At 29.3% G+C, this 7,705-nt stretch overlaps 1 pseudogene; it reads right to left on the reverse strand.

Moving 5' to 3' along the window:
• Window positions 1–997: 997 nt before the first annotated feature.
• Window positions 998–3,448, reverse strand: LOC107872509 (annotated as a pseudogene).
• Window positions 3,449–7,705: the final 4,257 nt, after the last annotated feature.

Below are 7,705 nucleotides of genomic sequence, written 5' to 3' on the forward strand. Positions count from 1 at the left end.
TATACTGGGTATGTTGTTGTTGTTGTTGTAGGTTGTTACATCTACCTTGTCCGGTCATTCGATCTCACTTTGTGTGATCTATGTTTGTTATTGTTATATGTTTAGGATAATTTACTAAATTTACCTTTTGTGCACCAAATAGATACTATTGACGGGTCCAAACTCAGTTGTTGGAAGAGCACTTGTAGTTCACGAGCTTGAAGATGACCTCGAAAAGGGTAAAAGTTCTAGATTTTGTATATTAATCCATTTAATCTTTGAATTAATAAATGTTATTTTTGTGTGTGTATCAAATTTATTTGCTAAACTGCTATACTACATTTATATTTTGGCATGTGGTAAGAAGAAACACGCTTTCTCCCTTTCCCCTGCTGCTCTCTCTTCCTTCTTTTATAGTTCTGGTCTAATTGGTCACATAAATTTAAATGTGTGACTCACATGTATGTGGGCGTTCACTGAATTTGTTATTTGGGTATGTGTTTACCTTTCAGTTCCATTGGTCTAACGTTGTTATCTCAACTTATCTCCTTGCAAGAAGTCTATGTACTGCCCATCTCTCATATTTAATGATCTTGTTTTTGCTAGCTCCTGGTCTTACAAAAGTTACTGTTGCTATCTCACTTTAATTTGGGGATGGACTAGTGTTTCCTTGGCAGTTGTTGCGCTCTTAATGTTAGCTTGTTGCAGTAGGTAACTTTTTCCCTATTTGATTACTTTTAAGCAATATTGTCTTTATATTTTTTTTCAACAGATAAGTCATAGGTTCGCTTTTGTTATTGATAGTGACTGAATACAATATCTCAGTCTCTCTAAGAGCTGATACATATAAACTAATATAGGGATGAGATTGAGTAATAGGTAATTGTTTATGATTCATTGAACTTTAAAAGGAAAAACACAATAATTCACATATCACTAGAGCATGATTAACTTTAAAGTCATTAAGAAAGAAACAGATCTAAACTCATATGCATCATGTCATTGATTTTATTTAACTTTATTTAAGGAACTACTTTTTTCTTAGCCCGTGGACCACTTCTTACTCCCTTGCTATTTTGAGAAAGCGCTTCTTGTAATCTTGATAATGGGACGTATTGTTTTTTCATTTTCTCGGTGATGATTGGCCTTTACCTTCTCTGGAGTGCTCACTAATTTCATTTAAAATAAATTCAGAACTCCTCAATTGTTCTTGACGTACCCTTGCTTGATTAAGTTGATTGACCTACAATGTACAAAAGATACTTAAGTCACTTAAGTTCTAATACAAACAACATGAGTAGAAAAATAAAAAAAGTGATTACAGCTTGTTCTGCCACAAATGAGGAACTGGATTGCATTGATGCTACATTCTCAATAACAGTACTTGAAACCTATAATAAAATAAAAGTTTAGTATTATTACTCTTGATGAAGAGAATCAAGTTATATAATTACTTACTTCTGATGCATTACTAGGTGTTGAGGGCCCTTCCTTTTTTACTTGCTGGTACATCTGTTGATGTTGAGCTTAAGATTGGTTTATTTCCATAAGAATAGGGCACTTTCTATTATTATGACCTAAGATCCCACATGATCCACACTTCTTTTTTCTGCCTTTTCTTGATACTTTTAACAAGGTAAGCTTTTTAGAATTTGTTTCTTTTTGAGTTGTCTTATCGATTTCTCTCTTTCTTGATTTTTTGGTCTACCTGGTTATGCTTTATATATGGGTGGCAGTGATGATTGAATCCCTGTCTTAGGCCATTGATCAATGCTGACAATTGGCAAGATTGATAGATCATAACTCTTCAAGTACTGCTTAACTGTGTTTTTGTGTAACATTCATGAACATACATTTCAGGCTCGTCCTTCTTAACCCATATTGCTGCAATAGCATAACTACAAGGAATTCCTGTTAATTCCCATCTCCTATAAGAATAGATTTTCACCTTTAGATCAACAGAGAATAACCAAAGATAGATGTCCTTAATTTGATAGTGAAATTGGTCAGATTTAGTGACAATACATTTAGCAACTTTAGCTTTATTCTTCTCTAGCTTTGTTATGATCCTCAGACAAATTCTCCGACAGTACTTCATCATCTTATCTTTATTCTTTTGTAGTTTGGAAATCATTTATATTCTAATTGATTCAATCATTGTCCAAATATGCTTGTCTCTTACAGGTAGAAGTACATTGTTGAAAAACTCTCACAAATTATTTAATAACACATCACATTTTGGAAAAGAAGAGAAAATAGCCCTTGACCAGTGAATGGAAGCCTTATTAATGAACCATTCTTGGGCTTTTGGATCTAATTTTGCCATTTTTTCCATACACTTAGAGAATTCAGGTTCAGTAGTTGCTTTAGCAGCTTTCCATAGGACATTTTTTAGTGTTTGTCCCCCAAAACCTTCTGTCTTCAAATTGTTGTGCATATGTCTAACACAAAACCTGTGTGCAACATCTGGCATTGTCTCATCAAATGCTGAAAGTAAACCTTTTTGTTTATCTGAAATGAAAGTCCATGCAAAAGAATTTTGTGAGATGCCCAAGTCCTCATCTAGAAGTGTAAGGAACCAACTCCAAGTTTCCTTCAATTCACCTTCCACTATTGCGAATGCAATTGGATACATGTTGTCGTTTCCATTAATGCCTACTAATGTAAATAGATGTCCACTCTTTTGGTTTCCTTTCAAATGACATCTATCAACTCCTATTATAGGTCGACATCCCACTTAGATCCCCTGCTTACAAGCTGCAAAATACAAATAGAGTCTTAAAAATCATTTTCTACCATTGACCATTGTGGTTGGATTTTCGCCCAACTTCAAAATACATGTAGTCCCTAGATTACTCCTCCTCAGCTCTCCACAGTAATCCCACAACATATGATATTGCTCTTCTCTAGTCCCTGTTATTAGATCTAATGCCTTACTCTTTGCCATATAAGCTTGATTTCGAGTAATAGTACAATTATGAGCCCTCATCACATGAGCTTGAAATTCTTTCACACCCCAACTTAGATTAATTCTAAACTCTTGTACTTATTTCTTCGCTAAAAATCCAGAGTCAATAGTCCCGTTATCTCTTTGATTTCCACATGAATGGTCGGGGCCTATTGTCTTAATCATGAAAGGTTCATCTTGATTAGATTTCGATGCAAATATAAACCATTTGCAGTTTTCCACCTTACAAGTTGCCCTTGACCTCCTGCATTCATTCTTTTTGAATTTAATATCTTTTCTTTGATGCACAGCATGCACCTCAACTGCCCATTTAAATTCTTTACTATTACTGAAAATCATATTAAGCGCAAACTTAAAATTTGGGTCCTCCAAATCCCTAGTTGTTTTAAAAACAAATAGATTTTTTTTATTTTCATCATCAGAATCTCCAGCTAAACTTATTAATTCCTCATCTGATGAAGCACAATCATCTTCTTGAGTGTCTGTGGGGAACATATCCATTATGTTTGAGGCAACTCCAAACTCCACGGTTTTTTATTTAACTTGATTTTGTCTACTTCTCCTATTAACACCAACCCACTCTGCGGTAGAATTGATGTTTTTATCAAAAAGTATATCATCTTCTTCTAAAGAATAATCAGAATCATGAAATAACTCACATTCTTCACTTGTGATATCACTCTCATCATCTTTCTCTATTACAGCCACATCTACTAAGCCTTGTTCACCATGTAGTATTGGGTCACCTTCAGAATCAACCACGTCATAGCTTTATTGATCCTCATCTGTGTTCTTGATGAATATTTCCACCTCTTTACTACTGGGAATTTTATAGACAAGTCTAAATATATCCAAATCGTTAGATAAAAGTCTCATATCCGTCTCAAAAAAGGCCCAAATTTGAATCAGAATTTTACTTTTCTATCATTAACTTTCAACTTTTTCATACACTGCCTCATCTGAATGATAGAATTTTCATCGCTATTGCAATAGTCATAATAAGCTATTTTTCCACTAACATAGTTCATCTTTGGTTCAAACACCCACCAACCTTTGTAGTGTACTTTAATGGTGTACATATTTGGATCTTCGTCTTTGTCTGTCATTTAAAAAATAAAAATAAAAATTGTAAGAGTTATTAATACTTACAACATTAGAAAAATATAACCAATCATATAAATTCAGGATGTGCACCATAATATTTGATTTTTATGATTCATGTTGAAAACGTTTATTGATATTATTCATTATCCAAAATATGATCACTATTATGTGTTGTTGCAGCATTCAATTTATATGATTGTATCAAGTGCATCATCACAGATTGATCATAAATATGCCTTAAAATACTTGATCACAAATTGACTGTATCTAGTGCATTATCACAAATTTAGATACATTAACTTTAGCATTGTCTGGTATCTCAACATCAAGGCGTAAAGTAGGGGAATTTTTTACTTTTTGTAATATTGAATTGTATGCATTTGCTTCCAATATTACTTCATATTTTGTAGATTAAGTAAAAAAATAAATATGTCATAATATACATATATAGATGTGCTTTCTTTCAAATGATGAACTTTTAATTTTGATTGCCATATAATCAAAAGTTTGATCCTTTTTCATCGAGCATAATTGAAGATCTAGTCTAATTACTAATTAAACTTGACTGAGTACTTACATGTCGGCGTGGATTGCAGTCCGCTCTTGTAACGCAGTTTCATTATCGAAAAGACTGATTATCTTCTATTCACCAGGTGCAGTTTTTTTATGTGTCCTGAGAGTTCGCTAAATTATTTTCTCACACAAAACAAAAAGTAAGGAGACGAAGTGTTCATCAACCTACGGAAACAAAAGTTATTCATCCATGAATTAGATGATTCATCTCCATCAAAATGAAAAGAGGAAGAGGGCTGATTATGAGTGAAGGGAGGATGCTATAACGATTTGTAATAGTGTTACGCTAAGGGTTCTTTTGTTCATAAAAAAATATTTCTTGTAATACCTTATTTACCCCTAACAGTAGTTATAAGTCCGTTTAAATCATTAATCACCCTTAGTAAAGGATTAAAATAATTTAATTTGCTTAATTAAAGGTCAAAAATGAGAAGTCAATTATCACAAGGATCAAAATCCTAATGAGGTCATAACGCAGGGACTAAAACAATTTGTTTCCTTTTAAATATTGATATATGTTAACTTTTCTTTAGAAAAAAAAAAGAAAATTAAATTATTAGAACCTTACATTTTCTTAGTGTAACAGTTAAGAGTGGTTGTATATTATGAATTATACTAACCTTTATTATCATTCAATATAATTAAGTTACTTATTTAATTATATAAGAATAGTAAATATGTCAATTTAAAGTAAGAGTTACACATACATACATTTTCGCTATTTAATTAATAGTTGAAAAATATAAATATACATATGTTTGATATTTGAATAATTAATTGAAAGTAAGTATAATATAGATGGGTTAATCTCTAAACTTATATTATAAATAATATTGGTTAAATAAATTATTTTGAAATTATGTCAATAGTTAATTTGGGTTAAAAATAGTGCATATTTTTATATCTATTAGAAAGAATAAAAAGTTGACTATGAACTTCTACTGTGTTTTTATTCCAAACTTTAAAATTTAAGATTATTTTAATTTTCATCTAAAAGAAAAAGAGACATTTTTTATTGTTGAAACTAATAAAGAAATCTTAAAGAATGATAACAAAGAGAAATTATAAATAGACTCATAATCTATTAAATTATTTGGTTAATTGATCTTTATAACTAATATATAAATAAAAATAAAAATAAAAATAAAAACTATTGAGAAAATAATCTCTCCCTAAATAAATCTTTGTTTGTGAAAGATATAGTAGACACTATTATATTATTTTAGAAAATAATAATTCTTAATTAAAGAAGTTCAAAATATTTGCTTTCAGGAAAAAATTACCTAAATATGAAATTTTTTATTTTTATCAACAAACTATTTATCAAGTAATTTTTTCCATATATTTACTATACACTTTTATTGTGTTTTTACCCCAAAATTCAAAATTTGAGATTATTTCAATTTTCATCTAAAAGAAAAAGAGATATTTTTTAGAATAAAGAAATCTTGAAGAATGATACAAGGAGAAATTATAAATAGACTCGTAATCTATTAAATTTATTCGGCCAGTTAATCTTTATAACTGATATATAAATAAAAATAAAAACTCTTCAGAAAATAATCTCTCCCTAAATAGATCTTTATTTGTGAACAATATTGTAGACATTATTATATCATTTAAGAAAGTAATAAATATTAATTATAGGCGTCCAAAATATTTACTTATAGGAAAAATTACCTAAATAGAATTTTTTTTATTTTTTTCCGCATACTATTTATCAAGTAATTTTTTTCATAAATTTACTAAGTTTTTTTCTCCAAACCATCATCCCTCCCCCTCCTAAATCGCACCCTAGGTACCTCTAACACCTTATAATAATTATTATCTTTTATTGCTAACATAACCATATCCAATAAATTATTTATTTTTGAACAAGATTACATGGATATTTTAATTTATTTTTTTAATAATTTATATTCTCCATAAAATTATTGCTAGTCCTTTAATTTTGTAATTTTTGTTTATTCTTCTCTATTTTATGATAATTAGGTAGCTTGATTGTGCTTTACACGATTATACATATTTTTTGTACAAACTTAATTTTTTTAAAAATAGACAATGTAAGACAGGCAAATAAAAATAAATTAGAAATCAAACTTAAAAAGAAAATACATATATGAATATATAACAGAAAAGAAAATTCAAATAAAAATTATGCATGTCTTCTAATTTTGTAATTTATACCGAGTTCTTGTGGATTTGTCATTGGGGAAGAGAAGTCAAGATAGCAACATAAATACCCTCATTTTATTATTAATTCTCCTCCAATTTTTGGTACCTGCTTTGAATCCAATTTTCAATTGATTTCAAATTGAGCCATTTAAGACTTGAGAAACGCCAGTCAACCAAATCTCTCAATCAACAAATTAGGTAAGTACATATCATCTTTATTATTTGAAGACTAATTTCATAGCTATTTTTTTGAGTTGATCTTCATGGCAGGAATCTAAAGCTATCTAACAAATAAATGCAATTTATAATTCATATATGTTATTTTTTTAACTCTCCAATATAATTTATTAATGGAGTTACTACAATTACAAAGACATAAAATCGAAGAAGTGAAAAAGAATAAAGTCATCAGATTTTTAAAATATTTTATTATTAATTCATAAAGTAATTACAATTAGTAAAGACATAAATAGGAGGAGGGGTAAAGAACAAAAATATGTAGCCTCTTTAATATATTATAATCAGGAGAAGGGTGGGAAATTAAGAAAAAAAATTAAATCAACAGGTTTCTTGGCAAAGAAGGTATTAAGTCACCTACTCTTTAATATATTATAAACAGGAAAAGGTTGAGAAATTAAAAAAAAAATGAAATCAATAGGTTTCTTGGCAAAGAAGGTATTAAGTCACCTTTATTAAATTTTATTCACAAATTTTAATAAATTTCATGTCTATACATAAATATAGTGAACGTTACCCGACTCCTCTTATTAGTTATTATGTGAAAAAAAAAGTCAATAATCAATATTCATAGTATAATTCCTGTTTTATCTTCAAATGTCTCTATTGAAAGAGGCCCAAAGTACAAAAATTTGTGTAATCAACAATTATAATTTATATTTTGAAGTT

The sequence above is a fragment of the Capsicum annuum genome, chromosome 5 (genome assembly GCF_002878395.1).
Source record: "Capsicum annuum cultivar UCD-10X-F1 chromosome 5, UCD10Xv1.1, whole genome shotgun sequence".
Taxonomy (NCBI): Eukaryota; Viridiplantae; Streptophyta; class Magnoliopsida; order Solanales; family Solanaceae; genus Capsicum; species Capsicum annuum.